Below are 18971 nucleotides of genomic sequence, written 5' to 3' on the forward strand. Positions count from 1 at the left end.
GAGTAAGTTATGACTCTGTCCTTGAGAAATTCACAGTTCATTTGAATAGACACTTATACCAACAGATGAAAACATGATGTTCTTTTAGATATCATGAGGCATTTCACAGATTACTTTGGGATCACAGAGTTAGAGGGAAAGATCCTGCATGTAGGAACACGTGAAGACTTCACAGAAGAGATACTGTTTGTTCAAAAACTAGTACTTGTGCCCATTTAATAACTGCTGTGTTCTTAAGTTGTTAATTCCTCACATATATTAATATTTTCAAACCTCCTACATGTAATCAAAGACAGGTGTTAGTGTGGCCATTCTGCAGACAATGATCAAAGAAATTTCCCACAATAGATCAAAGAAATTTCCCACAATAGTAAATGGTTAAATCAGAATGTGAATTCTGGCTTTCATAGGTATTCTTGTCATCTAAACACTACGCAGTCCATGGGGTCCCTGAGGGTCAGACACGACTGAGCGACTTCACTTTCACTTTTCACTTTCATGCATTGGAAAAGGAAATGGCAACCCACTCCAGTGTTCTTGCCTGGAGAATCCCAGGGACAGGGGAGCCTGTTGGGCTTCTGTCTATGGGGTCGCACAGAGTTGGACATGACTGAAGCGACTTAGCAGCAGCAGCAGCAAACACTACACAGAATGAGAGAATGAAGATAAGACCAAGCCAACCAAGTGCTATCAAATGGGCTGGAAGTTTTGGAGAACTATTAAAACCCAATAAAGGAATAATAACAAATATTTTATGAAGATTATTATGCATTAAATGTGGATCCAAGAGCTTTTCATGTCTTGCTTATTTAATACTCACACCAACCCAATGAACTGTTCTTATTAGAATCCCAATTTTAAAATGAGATAATGAATAAGATCCAGTGACTTCCAAGCTTTCACAGTTAATGAGTTTCAATAATCTATTGCTATCAAACCAAACTGAGACTCAGTAGCTTCAAATTTAAGCAACAGCATTTTGTTTGTTTGTTTTCTTCATGATTCTGTAGCATGCCTGGGCTCAACTGGAGCATTCTTTGGGCTCGAGTAGGCTGGAGCGTTCCAGATGATCTGGCATGTCTTGTGCCTATATGGGGATAGAGGGAAAGTTGGGATTCCCTCTCTGTGGAGCCTAAGGGTCTCTTCACTGCCATGTGGTGTGTATCCCTACATGTTCTCTTGAGCAGGATAACCAGGTCTTTTGCCTGGCACCTCAGGGATCCCAAAAGCACACGAGCAGGAGCTACCAGACTTTCTTAAAGGCTTAGGCCTGGAACTGGAATAACTTCACTTCTGCTGTATTCTGTTGCCCAAAGTGAGTTGCAGGCCCAGTCCAGATTCAGTGTGCAAGGGGACTCTACAAGAATATGAATTTGGGGAAGAAATGTGCACAGAGGTCACCTTTGGAGAACTAATTACCTCAGTACATTGTGTAGCTTGGCTTTGACAACTAGGTGCCCTGATCTGGGGCCCTACCTTTTAGCATAAATTCTATGGAAGTCAGGAATAGGGGTAGGAGGGGAGGCTGGAGGGGTGTGATGGAAAACAGGTCCTCACACTCTGAGGACAGAAGACAAAGGCTCTTTCTGCCAGGCTAAAGGATGCTTTATCTTTCTGTTTACTTGCCCAGCAGTGATTCACATTAAATGTGTTCTTCATAGCTGTATTATATATTGGAAAGTTCTTCAGCTGCTTGAAATGGTCATTTTTCTTTCTTTAATTAGAAGGACTGCATCTTTCTATGTGTGCATGCTGTCGCTTCAGTCATGTCTTATTCTTTGCAACTCTATGGGCTGTAGCCCTCCAGGCTCCTCCGTCCTGGGATTCTCCAGGCAAGAATCCTGGAGTGGGTTGCCATTTTCTCCTTCAGGGGATCTTCCTGACCTAGGGATCGAAACTGCCTCTCTTATGTCTCTTGCATATGAGAACTACACATGAGTAACAGATATCTGTTGTCTTCATATTATTTTTTAAAAAATCCCCAATAGGTCTTTTCAAGCCTCCAAAAGAATTCACAAGTTACATGTGAGATTTATGAGGATTTACTTGTTTGAGCTAAGTCACAATCGATTTGAAACTTAGACTAAAATAATTTTTGTTTTGATTTAACATCTTGGTTAGCAATAATTGTATGGGCTGTACTATAATTTGGGGGATATAAATTTTATATAGTTAAGAGCTCACATAAAATTACAGAAATGAACTCCTGAACTCTCCATCTCTAAATTTCTTTTTGTGACTATAACATTCACACACTGAGCTTATCTAATGTAGCTGTACTTAGTAGTCCTCGTCCAAGTTTTCCTCCAAGGACCACTTTTGTCTTTTTAAAAAAATTCTTCTAAAGCTATTATAGAGTATCTTATCTTCTATAATTTTCTATGTGTATTTGTTCCTTTTATCTTATATAATTTTTGCACAGCTACATTCGTTTTTATTCTTATCCTTTAAACAAATGGTAGCATGTCCTAAAGTGTGCAGTTTGAATTTTAGTTCCTTTAAATACATAAGCAGCATACTACTCAGAGGCTACGTAATAGTCCGTGGACGGTTTTACCACAGATTTTTAAAGTTTCCCTCTATTCACCACAACCTAAATGTCTAGATTCTTTTATTATAACACCCACTGACTCAGTGGGGATCATTCCAGCCCCCCATGTGCTCAGTAGTATCTGACTCTTTGGGACCCTTTGGGCACACCAGGCTTCTCTGACCCTGGGTTTTTCCAGGCAAGAATACTGTAGTGAATCGCAACTTTCTTACCCAGGGGATCTTCCCAACTCAGGGATCAAACCCATGTCTCCTGCATTGGCAGGCAGATTCTTTACCCACTGAACCATTGGGGAGCCCCAGAGGGGGTCATTACCCATGTCATTTCTTAACTAACTAAACTATAGAAGACATATTGAATGTGAAATATTTTATTTTATTTTATTTTTAAACTTTACATAATTGTATTAGTTTCATCAAATATCAAAATGAATCCATCACAGGCATACATGTGTTCCCCATCCTGAACCCTCCTCCCTCCTCCCTCCCCATACCATCCCTCTGGGTCGTCCCAGTGCACCAGCCCCAAGCATCCAGTATTGTGCATCGAACCTGGACTGGCATCTCATTTCATACATGATATTTTACATGTTTCAATGCCATTCTCCCAAACCTTCCCACCCTCTCCCTCTTCCACAGAGTCCATAAGACTGTTCTATACATCAGTGTCTCTTTTGCTGTCTCATACACAGGGTTTTTGTTACCCTCTTTCTAAATTCCATATATATGCGTTAGTATACTGTATTGTTGTTTTTCCTTCTGGCTTACTTCACTCTGTATAATAGGCTCCAGTTTCATCCACCTCGTTAGAACGGAATATTTAAAGAAATAACTTTTTAATTTTTTTCCTTAAAGTTTTATTGAGCTATAATTGACATAAGCACTATGTAAGTTAAAGGTGTACAGTGTAATGATTTGATGTATATATTCTATGAAATGATTACCACAGTAAGTTTAGTAAACTTATCCATCATTTCATATAGGTATAAAGAAAAGAAAAAGAAAAAAAAATTTCTTTGTGATGAAAATTCTTAGAATTTACTCAAGAATTATGGGCATTTTATTTCTTTTCTAGTTCTTCTTTGGTAATGATTGATTGCTTTAGAATTTTTACCTCCCATAGGGTAAATTTTAGTAATTCCTATTTCCATGAAAATCATATATTTCACCCAGATTTATATAAAGCTAAGAAAATTGTCCCTAAAGGCATTTAATTTCTGCTGCATTTTTGGTAATTCCATATTAGAATTTCTTATTTTGTACATTTAAGCTTTCTTTCCTTATTTCCTTTATTATTTACTAAGGATTCATCTGTTTTTCCCATCCATGAACCAGACCTTGGGTATTTGTGAGTTTTAAATATTTCTGTTTGTTTTCTATTCAGTTTCATTTCTTTTTTTAAAATTTGCATTCATTTCTCTTTTGTTCCTTTAATGTCTTTTTATTGTTTTGTGAAGCTTGAAGTCTCATATTTATTTACATTCTTTCAAGCTTATTAATATATGCCTTAAAGATTGAATTTTCTTTTTTTCTTTGTTTATTCTTCCTCTATGATCTGATTTTAAAAGTCTTAATTATTATCTTTTTTTTCATATTAGGCAATTATGGTTTTAATTTTTATTTGAACCCAGTTACCCTGATGCTTTACATACTATTTTTAAATTACCACTTGATAAAATTTTGGACTTTTTCTTTTTCTTTTGTTTCCAGTTCTGTTTGTTTTGAATTCCAGTTCTAATTTTATTGCATTATGAATAGAAAATACTAACCATGCAATCACTTCTTTTTTTGAAATTTATTAAATATTTATTTCTAATTGTAATACTATCCCTTTCAAGCCTTCTCTTTAAAGAAAAAAATTAAATGAAGCATATCAGTCTAAAATAATGATCTGACTGCCTAAAGAAGAGAAGACTTCTGAAACACCTCTAAGGAAGGCATTCTTGAGTATACTCCCATTGGGTACTTCTGTCAAGCCAGCTTCAGCCAATTGTGCACAAGGAGAAAGTGAGAGTGGTTAAACTCTCACTAAGCAGTTGTTACAAGTTGCCACTTAAAAACATTAAATTTACAACCACCCAAGGACCTTCTTGGCAGTGAAGGTCATCGTCTACCTAGAGATGTGACTTGGCTTTGATTTCTAGACTTTTCCTACCACTTTTAAAGGCACGAATCACTTGTTAAGCATGGCACTGCAGGATAGAGCTTGATTACTGAAGATCAGAAAATATTTAGCATCCACCTGACATTCTGCCAACTGCAGCTCATTCCTTTCTTAGTTTGAAGAGAAGGAAATAGATTTAAAATAAAAAAAAAAAAAGAAGAAGCAGCATGTAATGATAACTAAAGGTGTGATAATTTTTTTCCTATCATCAGTCTAGCTGTGATGATCTATAATACAGTTTTCATCACATATTTAATCTTAATTAAAACTCTGGCATTGTGCTTTCCTGTGTCTCCATTCTACAACAAAATGCAGTTTCCAACCCAAGGGTGATAACAATAAATATGGGGAAAGGTTCAAGGCAAATTTGACATAGTGTTTCTTATATGCATTATTTAAAATTGCACCCACACAAGCATTCCATACAAACTTTCACTTGGAATTACTCCCAGAACACTCCAGAATTATCATGGTTACAAGTAATCCTAAAAAGAACTGGAAAAATCAAGTTGAATCTTACTTCCTAAGATAGGCCCAAGCATTAACGTTGTCTACTGAGAAATAAGGTTAAATTCTTCAAAATCTGATTTGATGGCATTCTCTTTAGTTGGTATCCTTTTCATCTTCAGGGCTTCCCTGGTGGCTCAACAGTAAAGAAGCCACCTGCAAGGGGGAGACCCAGGTTCAATCCCCGGGTTGGGAAGATCCCCTGGAGTAGGGAATGGCTTATTTACCCCAGTACTCTTGCCTGGAGAATCCCATGGACAGAGTAGCCTAGCTGGCTATAGTCAGTGGGGTCACAAAGAGTTGGACACCATTGAGCAACTAACACTTTCACTTTTAATCTTCATGTTAAATTGGAACAACCGTTCATGGCTAAAATTCATTCTAATAAAGACAGAAAAAAAATCAGCAATATTTAATCTGGAAAAAAGTTCAAAGGCTAAAGACTATTTGTTTTTTCAAATTTAAGACCAGTTTATATCCAAGTGCATCCTTCTTCAGCTTTACTTCCTGGCTAAATGAATCCATTTCCCTCTTTGGACAGACTGATCCACCCTTGACTCCCTGTGTGAACTGACTATATTTTTTTGTGACCTTAAAGACCAAAATCCACTGCCTTCTTCTGATTCAAGCAGAAGGTTCCCATGACGTATATAAATGTGGTAAACATTTATTGGGAAGAGTTCCATCCTTGAGTTCAAAATTTCTCATGTAAGATTTTATGAGTCTCATCATTCACATATCGCAATGAAGCAAGATGTCTTTTCTAGGAAATGTGTTCCCAGTGAGAACACAGTTATTAAATACCATCATCACTGATAATAATTAAACTTTATTACCATAGTTCCAACCTTGTCAGATCCGGCTCCCCAGAGGGATGACTGTAAGTGAGAGGCTTTAGAAAAGAGTGTACTATGAAAACTAATGGGACACCGGGCCAGGAACAGCACCTGAGAGACTAAATTTGTGCTAAAGCCCTCTTTGGGTAGGGTGGCAGCATGACTCTGCTCTGTTCTTGGTGCCTTTATGTTTTTAATTTCATTGTATATTTGAAAGTGCTGTGTCTTTGTGGCTGCACGGGCTTTTCTCTAGTTGTGGCGAGAAGATGGTACTCTCTAGTTGTCATGTGTGTGGGCTTCTCAGTGCTGTGGCTTCTTTGTCGCAAAGCACAGGCTCCAGGAAAGTGGGATTCAGTAGTTGTGGCTCCTGGGCTCCAGAGCGCAGGCTTTGTAGAGGTGGTGCAGGGGCTCAGTTGCTCCGCGGCATGTGGAATCTTCCCGGATTAAGGATCAAACCCATGTCTCCTGTGATGGCAGGCAGATGATTCTTTACCGCTGAGTTACCAAGGAAGCCCCTTCTTAATGTCTTTAACCAACGTTTGAGAAAGGAAATCCCTTCCTAATAAGGAATAAGGATGCTACAATTTAAAGCAGATTGAAAGGAAGGTGACAAAGGAGAGACACCATTAGGAGAGAATGAATTAGAATCAATTACAGTCACTATTTTTAAGCATCAACTCAGTACTGGGCACTTTTTCTCTTATCTTTAAAACACTTCTCAGGGGCTATTATATAAATAATATATATAATATCAGGAGCTAATATTATAAATAATATTAAATAGGTGGTTTATCGGAAATCCATTTAGTGAATAATTGTAGAAAGGATATTCAAAACCAGCGCACCCTGCTTCAAGACAGTTCTTTTTCAGCTACACTGTGCTTCCTTTTATTGGTGAGAGGAAAAAATGTATATATGTGAGGGGGATAAATGAGCAAGATTCTGTTTACCCAATGTTGGTAAATATTTGGCTGCAGTTAATTTTAACTCAGCCACTTAAAGTGCACAGTAATTAGCTTGGCTGCCTTGAGAATAATCTTAAATGAGGAGCCTGGACTAAGATCGCAATGATGCACAGAGGTAGTCAAGCTCGTGTAGTTAGTAAGGATGACGCTAGGTGAATAGGGAAAAGCAAAGTACAGTTTTGCATGTTGAAGACACAAAGACAAAACTTACCCACCTCGCGGTCAGTGGAAAGTAAATCCAAACCTGGTGAGGCCGTGAGTGCTACTTCTGTCTTTGTATGCATAGGACCTCACATGATCATGTACTGAATCTGACACACACACTGTCAGACATTTACAATTCTGTGGATAGAATTGAAAAGGCCTCGTTTCCTTTTGGGTATTGTGCTGTATTGCCGATCCTGCGCATAGTGCCAATTGTCTTGGTGTGTCTGACTGTGCGCACTGTTGCCTGAACCCATGGTAGGTCAGGCGCAAGCTAAGAGGCTGGAGGAAAATGCAAGGAGCCCTAGGAACCGCAGACACGTCTTCTCTCCTGGCTGGCACAGCAGCCGTAGCAGCAGACATAACACCACACAACATAACTGCACACAACCCTTCCGGGCTTTTCCAGGTGAAGCTTGTATTTACTTACAGAACAAACATAGCCAGTGGCCAAGTACCCTGTGACACGCATGTGCACTGCCGTAGCGATCTCAGCTGTTACACAGCCTTGCAAAGTCACTGTTTATGGCACGTGGGGCGAGAGGGCGTGAGAGTATGGGGCACCATCTTGCTAATTTCCCCACGTGTTATTAGCCCACATTGTTTTCCTTTATCTGGTTTGAACTCTCCAGATTCCTGTTTTCTTAGTTTTTACAAAGTTTGAGAAATTTTTGCATCAAAATTTCGCCCAGACCCTGATTTTGGTACCATTTCTGGAAAAACCAGCCACAAGCCAAGAATGAGAAATCTTAGGCAGATGGAAATATTTTTCATGACCATGAATCTCAACTTTTTTACTGTCAGTCTAGCTAGTTAAAACAGAAAAAATAGGGAGATAAAAATAGCTTCCTGGGTGTAGGGGAAATTTCAAAATAATAATAGTGGAAGGAAAAGAAAAAGAGAATGTAAAAGAAAGAGGCAGGCCAGAAAGCAAAGGGTGTAATAGTAAAAAAAAAAAAAAAAATCAAGATTTATGATTCACAATATGATGATTTAAACATATTAAATAACTGAAATAGGATTGACTTTGAAATGGAGCAGGACCATATGGTCTTTGCCCCTCTCCCCACCCCACGTCCTCTACCTGCCTTTTGCCTGTGGAAAGCTTTAGTCAAAGAAAAGTGAAGGGAGAAGTGAGAGATACTGAAACAAAGAAAAACAATCAGAGAAGACTAAATAACAACAATGGAGTCAGTAAGCACAGTCAAGGACCCTTCCTCTTTCTCGAGGGCTATAGATAATTTTCTGAGCCATATCCTGTGAGCTGTCTTAGAGATACCAAAACAGGTGAAGAAGTTAACTACATCATGACTAGACTATACCCATAACTTGAGCTGCCATAATTCGGAGAATTGACCGCAAAGAAATGGGAACAAGTGTACCCCAGAACTCAAGATTAGCTGTACCAAAACCAACCAAAACAAGACCAGGGGCAGACTGTGGCTCAGACCATGAACTCCTTATTGCCAAATTCAGACTGAAGTTGAAGGAAGTGGGGAAAACCATTAGACCATTCAGGTATGACCTAAATCAAATCCTTTATGATTATACGGTGGAAGTGAGAAATAGATTTAAGGGACTAGATCTGATAGAGTGCCTGATGAACTATGAATGGAGGTTCACGACATTGTACAGGGGAAAGGGATCAAGACCATCCCCAACAAAAAGAAATGCAAAAAAGCAAAATGCCTGTCTGAGGAGTCCTTATAAATAGCTATGAAAAGAAGAGGAGCAAAAAGCAAAGGAGCACAGGAAAGATATACCCATTTGAATACAGAGTTCCAAAGAATAGTAGGGAGAGATAAGAAAGCCTTCCTCAGTGATCAATGCAAAGAAATAGAGGAAATCAATAGAATGGGAAAGACTAGAGATCTCTTCAAGAAAATCAGAGATACCAAGGGAACATTTCATCAAAGATGGACTCAATAAAGGACAGAAATGGTATCACCTAACAGAAGCAGGAGATATTAAGAAGAGGTGGCAAGAATAAAGAGAAGAACTGTACAAAAAAGGGCTTCATGACCCAGATAATCACGATGGTGTGATCACTCACCTAGAGCCAGACATCCTGGAATGTGAAGTGAAGTGCATCTTAGGAAGCATCACTACAAACAAAGCAAGTGAAGGTGATGGAATTCCAGTGGAGCTATTTCAAATCCTGGAAGATGATGCTGTGAAAGTGCTGCACTGAATATGCTAGCAAATTGGGAAAACTCAGCAGTGGCCACAGGACTGGAAAAGGTCAGTTTTCATTCCAATCCCAAAGAAAGGCAATGCCAGAGAATGCCCAAACTACCGCACAATTGCACTCACCTCACTCATGTAAAGTAATGCTTAAAATTCTCCAAGCCAGGCTTCAGCAATACATGAACCATGAACTTCCAGATGTTCAAGCTGGTTTTAGAAAAGGCAGAGGAACCAGAGATCAAATTGCCAACATCCAATGGATCATCAAAAAAGCAAGAGTTCCAGAAAAACATCTATTTCTGCTTTATTGACTATGTGAAAGCCTTTGACTCTGTGGATCACAATAAACTGTGGAAAATTCTGAAAGAGATGGGCATACCAGACCACCCGACCTGCCTCTTGAGAAACCTGTATGCAGGTCAGGAAGCAACAGTTAGAACTGGACATGGAACAACAGACTGGTTCCAAATAGGAAAAGGAGTACATCAAGGCTGTATATTGTCACCCTGCTTATTTAACTTATATGCAGAGTGCTGCGGTTCATGTGGTCGCAAAGAATCGGACGTGACTGAGCGACTGAAGTGAACTGAAAACAACCAAGATGATGCTAGTTACACCACCGAAGACCAATTGAAGATCACCGTTAGGGATGACTGTGCTGTTTCTTCATGTAACCACCTCCCCCCTCCTCACCCCACCAGCAGCCACACTCTGTCCATAAAAGCTCTCACCTGCTGCTTGTCAGGGTTGGCGGGTGGGGGTTTGCCATTGGACAAATATCTGCCACCCTCCCCACAACATATATGTCTTCAGTAACAGCTTCTAAACCACTCCTCATTTATGGTTTCTGTGAACCAATCTGACATTCCATATAGAAAGAAAGCGTTTTTAACTGATGATTTATGTTTTTAATGCTAAGGCTTCAGTTCATCCCCTCAAAGACAACTGTAAAAAGACTAGGAGGAGAAAAGGATGGAGAATGAAGGGAAAGAATGCATCAGAAGGACATACAAAGTTTTACTCTATAACATGAACTTCAAATTTCAAATAATTAGTCGCTTGTGAACTCAAAATAGGGATCCATGAGAACAGGTTCACACCTAAGATGGGGACATGCTTACCTCTGTCCTTCCTTTCTTTTGAGCTCTAGTAGTTTCCCAGATTTGAAGCAGTTCTTAAACACACACACACACACATGCACAGAGTAATCTTCCATTGTCCAAGCAATCTTGATTCACACATCAGGTATAACATAGGTTCCTTGGCAAGTCTCCCAGCTGTAAACTGTGTAGTAGTCAGAGAAGGAAGATGTGATACTAGAGAGAAATTGGCCCAAAGAGGAGGGCATAATGCCAAGAGGAGGAGGAGACCCCCCCAAGTCTTTAGAAGCTGGCCGGGAAGGCATCTTCTGTGTTCTCCAGGGTTTGTGTCATACACAAGCGTTCCTCTGTTCCTGAGTCTTGCTTCCCATCCTCTGCTACTGTTACCTCTCTCGGGAGGCAGTGTGGGCTGCTGTTTCTAGGAAGATGGAGGTTTCACCTTCAACAGTGAGTCTTTCGTAAGGCTAATGTTTGTTTCTGTATCTCTTTATAGAATATTTCTTTTGAAATTCTCTACCAACTTTTTGTTGCTAGTTACCAGTATTTGAAAACTTGTTTTGTGCCAATGAGATCACAGTTCAGCCCTATTCTCTAGAGACTAATTGACCTTTAAGGAGGCTTGTCCTCCTAATAGTATGGCACATAGTTTCCCTTAATGTACTGGAGTTAAGTGATCTTCAAGAGATAATAGACCCCATGGTGAGAGCAGCTGAACTTAATTTACTATGTGTCAAAACAAAGGCTCCTAAAGAGTTGATGTGCTGAGGCTCCTTAGAAATTTTTATCAATGGCAGCAGGAAGGAGTGGTGAAATTGCTGTGATATGTATTCTGCAAACTCCATCTGGATTAGAGAAAGGCAATGTTTTCCTGTAGAGAGGCAGATATTCCATGAAGCTAATTAAGCTTAAGTTTTGATATCCTCATTTGCATGGGTCATTCCTGGGCTGTATAAAAATGTTTTGATTTGTAATTTCACATTCATTATAAAGTGGGTCTCTGCTAGGATCTGGATGTTTGGGTCCTTGCCAAAATTCATGTGATGAAATCTTAACCCTCAATGATAATAGTAGTAGGAGGTGGGATCTTTGAGAGATGCTTAAGTCATGAGGGTAGAGTCTCTTGAAGGCAGAACCTCGTAAATGGGATTAGTGCCTTTATAAAAGAGGCTCCAGAGAGATTCCCCAGCATCTTTCACCACGTGAGAACACAGAGAGAGGGGATTGGTAAGGAAGTAGCCCTTCACCAGAGACAATGATGCTGGAAACTTGATTTTAGACTTGCAGTATCCAGAACTGTGGGAAATAAATTTCTCTTGTGCTGAAGTTACTCAATCAATATTCATTCATTGATTATATTAACTAACAACCCAAAGGGACTAAGATGGTCTCCAAAGTTCTGTAAGTTATATGTAGGGGTAACAGATTTGCCAAAAACAACAATAAAATAATCAATCAGACTAAAAAAAAATCAGGCTGCTTAAATTTGAATTTCAAACAATGAGTATTTTTTATAACATAATAATATCCCATTAAATATTTATCTTGCACTATTTAGGGATGTTCTTATACTAAAATATTATCCATTGTTGAGCAGATAATATTCAAGTCTCTAGGGGATCAGTACTGAGCAAAACATACAAATCCTCTTTTCCAAAGGAATTTATAGACAAGAAGTCAATAAGTAAAACATATAGTGTTTCTGAGATTGATTTTATTTTTATTGATTGACATAAGCCAAGTGTTTCCCTGTAGCTGTAAGATAGAAGGAGGAGAAAAAGGAGAGGAATAAATTTGGAAGAAATATGGAGGCAATATGAAAAGCAGAATTTTCCTTTAATTAGTTTTACCTTTTTAAGTTTTTGAGCTACAAAAAAAAAATGAAAAGATAATACAGAGGATTTCTTCCCGTTTGATATTGATATTTCTAAGTGTAACCACATGCATCTACATTAAGTTAAACTTCATAAGTTTACAACTCTGATCTCTTATTGCATAGATGATGCTAGACCCTCCTTCTTTTACTTATCTGCAAATTCCTGTTCCCTTGAGGGGATAGCTGGTTCTCACCACCTGCCATTTATTTACCTATATTTTTCAATAGGTAAATATGCATATATATACATATATAAAAGTTTTAGAATTGTTAACCAGTGCCACTCCCTCAGATATAACTTATAAATTAGAGTACAGTGGTTATGTGCAGTTCCCCTTGACTTTAGGCCTCAGTCTAACAGACTTTACCCATTTATAGCTTCTGGCAGCAGACTCTAGTGCACAAGTGTCCGCAGCTGCAGTACCCAGGCTCAGCAGCGGCACACCCGCTTAGCTGCCAGTGAAGTTTCCTGGGTCAGCGCCTCCCCCACGCTGCCCCTGGTGAGGTTGTCTCATACATCTGATATACAGCTAGGCTTTTTGGCCATGTTCATGTCCCTTCCTGGGCTCCCCTGACTTCCTCAATTTGCACATATTAACATCTTGCTCTTAGTGCTTTAAAATTCTGAGGGTTTTGATAAATTCACAATGTCATGTGTCCAACAACCTGTTTTCATGGTTTTACTGCCCCCCAAATCCCCTGTGTTTCACCTACTCCTGTCTACCCTTCCCCAACCCCTGGCAACCGAAAATCATTTTACTTTCTTAATAATTTTGCATTTCTGGAATGTCAAATAATTAAAATCACACAGTATGCAGCTTTTTTTGTTCCCTTAGAAATAGGCATTTAAGTTTCCTTCTTGCCTATTTGTGGCTTGATAAATCATGTCCCTTCAACACTGATATTATTTCAGTGCATGGATTTACCATGGACTATTCACTTATTGACTGAAAGATACTTTGATTGTTTCCAGTTTTCTGTGATTATAACTAAAGTTCCTGTAAACATTCAACAGCTGATTTTTGTGTAAATGTAATTTTCAACTGAATTGAATAAATATCCAGGAGCACAGTTACTGGATCATATGATAAGATTATGCTTAGGTGTGTAAAACTCTAGCAAACACTTCCAAAAGGGCTGTGTTATTTTGAATTCCTACCAGCAATGAATGAGAGTTCCTATTGCCCCTCTAATTTTCTTTTTCTTTCTTTCTTTTTTTTTTTTTTAATTTTAGCTATTCTTATAGGTACACTGTGGAATCTCATTGTTGCTTTAATTTGTAATCCCTTCACGACAAATGATATTGTGCAATTTTCACTATGCTTACAAAATCAGAGTTTTAATAGATATTTTAAGAGATGATTTTTAAAAACAGGGAAACCAAAGCACAATAAACTCCAGCCTCCAGTATTTTCCTCTAACATCTGTGAAGGTACAGAGATAAGTGACAGATATCAACCCAACAAAAAATTCCATACATTTTAACCTGTGCTGAGGCCAAGTCCTCATAGAGGCAGAAAAGGGAAATTCCATTTGTACAGTGATGGGTGCCTTAAGTTAAAGTGATTTGATACATTAAGAATGGTTACCCAGAGTTTTATTTGAGTGCTTAGAAAAGACATTCTCTAAAAGAGTGCTCCATGAACTTCTCTAGTGGTCCAGTGATTGAGAATTTGCCTGCAGCGCAGGAGACATGGGTTCCGTTCCTGGTCTGGGAAGACTCCAACATGCCAAGGGGCAACTAAGCGTGTGTGCCACGACGACTGAGCCTGTGTGCTGCAGGCTGGAGCTTGTGCACCTGGAGCCCGTGCTCGCAACGAGGGAAGCCACTGCACTGAGAAGCCCGCGCGCCACGATGAAGAGCACCCCCTGCTTGCCACGAACAGAGAAAGCCCGCGCGTAGCAGTGAAGACCCAGTGCAGCCATGAATAACTTAGGGGGAAACAAGCCTTTAACAAATAAAGTAGAAAATAAAAAACAAAGGAGGATTCCGTGCCGTTGGTCCTTAAACCAACATTAGTATCTATGAAACACTTACTATGTGGCAAGTGGTATGTATTGATACAAGCAAAGTGCTTCTACCCTAGAAGGTAGACTCTATGATTATCTTCATTTCTGTTGACAAAAATCCAGAAACAAATGAGTATCTCATCTAAAGTCCATGGCAATGTAAGGGAAAGCCTGGATGTGCAATAACAATTTGACTGCAGAATCTGGTTTCTTAATCAGTTCAGCATAGCATCTATCTCACAGAGCTTATCCTGTCAGAAATCAAGAGGAAAAAATGAGAAAAATAATGAAAAGGAAAACCTTTCTTGTAAGTGGAATCATCTTCATCTCTTGAAAGAAGACATCTTTGCACACTAAGTTAAATGTGTATGACAAAAACCCATGTCTTTGTGATTATAAGAATCTAGAACTTTAGGTGTGGAAGAAATCTTAGAGGTCACCTTGAAGTTTTTCATTTTACAAACGAGGACCTTTAAGCCAGAATTATTTCCTGCCTGAGCCCCAGCCTGACAGTACTGGGAAACAGCCATAATCGGTCTTCAGACCCGGTACCACTTTCACAGTATCAATATTTTTCCATATGATCGTTACAAAAAATTATTCAATAAATATATTTTCTTTTTTCTATTTTTCTGGTCAACCTGCCATTTTCTGACCAAAGCCTCAAAGTGCATAACGGGAGGGTAGAGTCCAGGATTCTACTTGCGTTTTTTCATCTCTGTTACATCAGGTAAATACATGCAAGGAAGCCATCTGTGTGCCTAGCTGCTATCATAATCCCTTAGGCTAATGCTCACTTCATTTAAAAAGAAATGATTCTCTTCCTTCTAAAGGAAGTCATGGAAATCTGACTAGCACAGGGTATTTCTGTTTTTTTCCCCCAAGCGACACAAACAGCAATGCTACAGTAATTTGGTCTTGATTACTACAATATCAAAAGAAAACTCTTTTGAACAGGGTTGCATTTTTTTCTAAGAGATCTGAGGGAAGGTGATAGCTAACTCCACACTCTTAATTCCTTGGTGTGCATACTGGTCTCAGTATGAAACTAGAAAATGAAAGAGAGATAACTGGAAATAATGTGTGCAATTATTTTGTTATTAAGATTTTATTGGTGGTGTAAGGACAGGGGAAAGTAACTAAGGAAACGAAGCTCAAGTTAATTCCAATTCATAGCTTTTATAGCATTTGATAAATCTTCCTGGGAAGTAAAAGATAGCTAGGGAATCCTTTCAGTTTGTTTTGTAAATGAGAAAGTATATTGGAGCCTAATTAAAAGCGTTGATAATATAATTAATGCAATTTTGAATGTATCTATCACTAGATATTAATTATCTTGTAGTCACTAGAAGAGATAACAATTATATTGTTCTCTGAGATTAGCATGGTATACATCTCCTGAATATGAATGCTGTTGAACTAAAATAAATTGGTTACCAAACTAAATATACATAAAAAAAGATGTTTTCATTAATACTAGCTTATAGTGGTAGAAATATGGAATTTGCCAATGAACATGTTTTCTTCCTGGCCAAAATTCTAATTCCTGAAGAATCTAAGGAAAAAAAAAATAGCTAAACTCAAGAGAAAAATAATGTGATGTGAATAAAATTAATGCCACAGGAGGAAAAAATATGTCCTTTAAAGGTAAAGGAAAAGGATATACTTGTTGATTAAACGAGTTAGACTGAGGTGGTTCTCATGCATTGACACATATAAAACAAATCAAAATTAAGCCTATAAGTGCCTCAAGGTTAAGAAATTGAAACCTAAGGACAACTAATCACAGCAAATTAAGCTTTTTCAAATAAGGCAGCCACTTCAACCAATCAAATAATTTCTTACTTGCTTCCTTGTCTTCTCTGTAGGAGTCCTTCCCTGTTGGTAGAGTGTTCCTGACCTCTTCTAGTTTGGTGCTGCCCAAATGGCTATGGTTTTTCCTGTGGTCATGTACGGATGTGAGAGTTGGACTGTGAAGAAGGCTGAGTGCTGAAGAATTGATGCTTTTGAACTGTGGTGTTGGCGAAGACTCTTGAGAGTCCCTTGGACTGCAAGGAGATCCAACCAGCCCATTCTAAAGGAGATCAGTCCTGGGATTTCTTTGGAAGGAATGATGCTAAAGTGGAAACTCCAGTACTCTGGCCACCTCGTGGGAAGAGTTGACTCATTGGAAAGGACTCTGATGCTGGGAGGGATTGGGGGCAGGAGGAGAAGGGGACGACAGAGGATGAGATGGCTGGGTGGCATCACTGACTCGATGGACGTGAGTCTGGGTGAACTCCGGGAGTTGGTGATGGACAGGGAGGCCTGGTGTACTGCGATTCATGGGGTCGCAAAGAGTCGGACATGACTGAGTGACTGAACTGAACTGAACTGAACTGAAATAGAATAAATTTTTGCTCAAATTCAACATTTTTAATGTTCCTGGATTTATCTTTTAACATACTATATTAAGAGAACTTTTTTTTTTTCCAATTATTGATACAATTGCTTATTCCTACCATCTTAAGCTTTTATAACTCATGATTTCATTTTGACAAGAAACTTAATAATCTATAAAGGGTAAAACATAAATTCTCATATGTTTAGAAGTCTCTTCTTTTAAGCCCATCTTTGATTTTAAGTAAAGTATTTATTCTAGAAGATTAATTATTTTAACTTAAGAAAATTCTAGAAGTAGTGTGATACAATATCCTAAGGAAAAAAAGCAGAAAGTGAAAGTCGATCAGTCATGTCTGACCCTTTGGGCCCCATGGATTGTAGTCCACCAGACTCCTCTGTCCAAGGAATTCTTCAGGCCAGAATACTGCAGCGGGTAGCCACACCCTTCTCCAGGGGAACTTCCTAACACAGGAATTGAACTGGGGTTTCCTGCATTGCAGGTGGATTCTTTACCAGCTGAGCTACCAGGGAAGCCCAATGTCCTAAGTTCTTTCTAAATCCTCCATACATATCCTACAATTCTGTGAGGTAGATGGCATCAGAAAAAATTTTACAGTTGATAAAGCTAATAAGTAATAGACCCAGAGTACTCAATACATAAAATTACAGATCTGGGGTTTGAATTGTAGCCTCTCTAATGCCAAATGTCATGATACTTCCTTATATCTATTAGACGTCAACCAAATATTTTGCCAATTAATAAAAGAAAGTGCCTCAAATCTAGATTTCAGTTTATCGTGTGACACTTTTATAGGCATAGAGTAACAACACTGTGTGCATGTGTGTGTGCTCAGTTGCTCAGTCGTGTCTGATTCTTTGTGATCTCATGGACTGTAGCCCACCAGGCTCCTCTGTCCTTGGAATTTTCCTAGCAAGAGTACTGGAGCTGGTTGCCATTTCCTACCCAAGGGGATCTTCCCAACCCAGGGGTCCAACCTGTGTCTCTTATGTCTCCTGCATAGGCATGTGGTCTTTATCACAGCATCACCTGGGAATCCCAGAATCAATACAGTCTAATAACATTGTAAAGAGCACAAATCCTTTCAAGTTGTTAGACTTTTTACACAGTACAATTCTTGATTTTAAAATCCTGAAAAAAAATGTGATTCCCACCTGGGCCCCATTGTCAGAAAACAAAATTATCTACTAGTCATGGTTCTCATGGCTCATGTCATAAATGGTTTAACAGTCCTCTCATGTTTGTTAACTATGTTCCCTCATTCCTGGACCCCTGGTCAACATACCCTCAGCTTCTGGGTGGGATGGATGTGGTTGGTACCAAACAGGCCATATTCATTACTTCTGGAGTCCGATTCTGCTACAGTAGAACACCATCTGATCCCATTTCAGAAAGTAGTAGGGCCTGCGGCTGGTAATCAGACACGTGGTTAATATTTGTCAGGAAGGACCAACTGCTCTCTGCCTTCTTTTCTTTATGACTGATCCATCAAAAAACAGGACCTTAACTCTCATTTGTTTCCTTCCCATGACTCTAAGACAGCAGTCCCCAAGCTGTTTGGCACCAGAGATCAGTTTTATGGAATACAATTTTTCCATGGACTGCACGGGTGACGGGGGTGGGGGGTTCGGGGGCAGTGGTGGTTAAGTGCAGGGGTGATTCAGGCGGTGATGAGAGCAGCAGTAGTTAAAGAAGCTTCACTTGCTTTGCTTGCTAACCCCTCGGCACACCTCCTGCTGTGTGGCCCGGTTCCTAACCAGCCCTTGACACTATCAGTCTCAGACCAAGGAACTGGGGACCTTGCTCTAAGAGATCCAGAAGACCCTATATTCAACAGCTTTCCTACTTAAAGCATTACTATTAAAAAGTAAACATTCACAGCTGAGTTCAGTGATAGGACTGAAGCCCAATGGATCATAACTTCCTGGAAGAATAATGGAAATAAAACAAGGAATAGAAAGAAGTGTCTCATAGAAAGTCTCATGCCTATGGTCCTTCACAATTAAGCTCACCCAGATATAGTGTGTGTTTGCTTGGCCACCTGGAAACCCAACGCACTAGAGCATGACTGATGTAACTCAATGTGTCTGAGCCACTGCTGCTACTGCTACTGCTAAGTCACTTCAGTTGTATCCGACTCTGTGCGATCCCATAGACAGCAACCCACCAGGCTC

The sequence above is a fragment of the Bos indicus genome, chromosome 10 (assembly GCF_029378745.1).
Source record: "Bos indicus isolate NIAB-ARS_2022 breed Sahiwal x Tharparkar chromosome 10, NIAB-ARS_B.indTharparkar_mat_pri_1.0, whole genome shotgun sequence".
Classification (NCBI taxonomy): Eukaryota; Metazoa; Chordata; class Mammalia; order Artiodactyla; family Bovidae; genus Bos; species Bos indicus.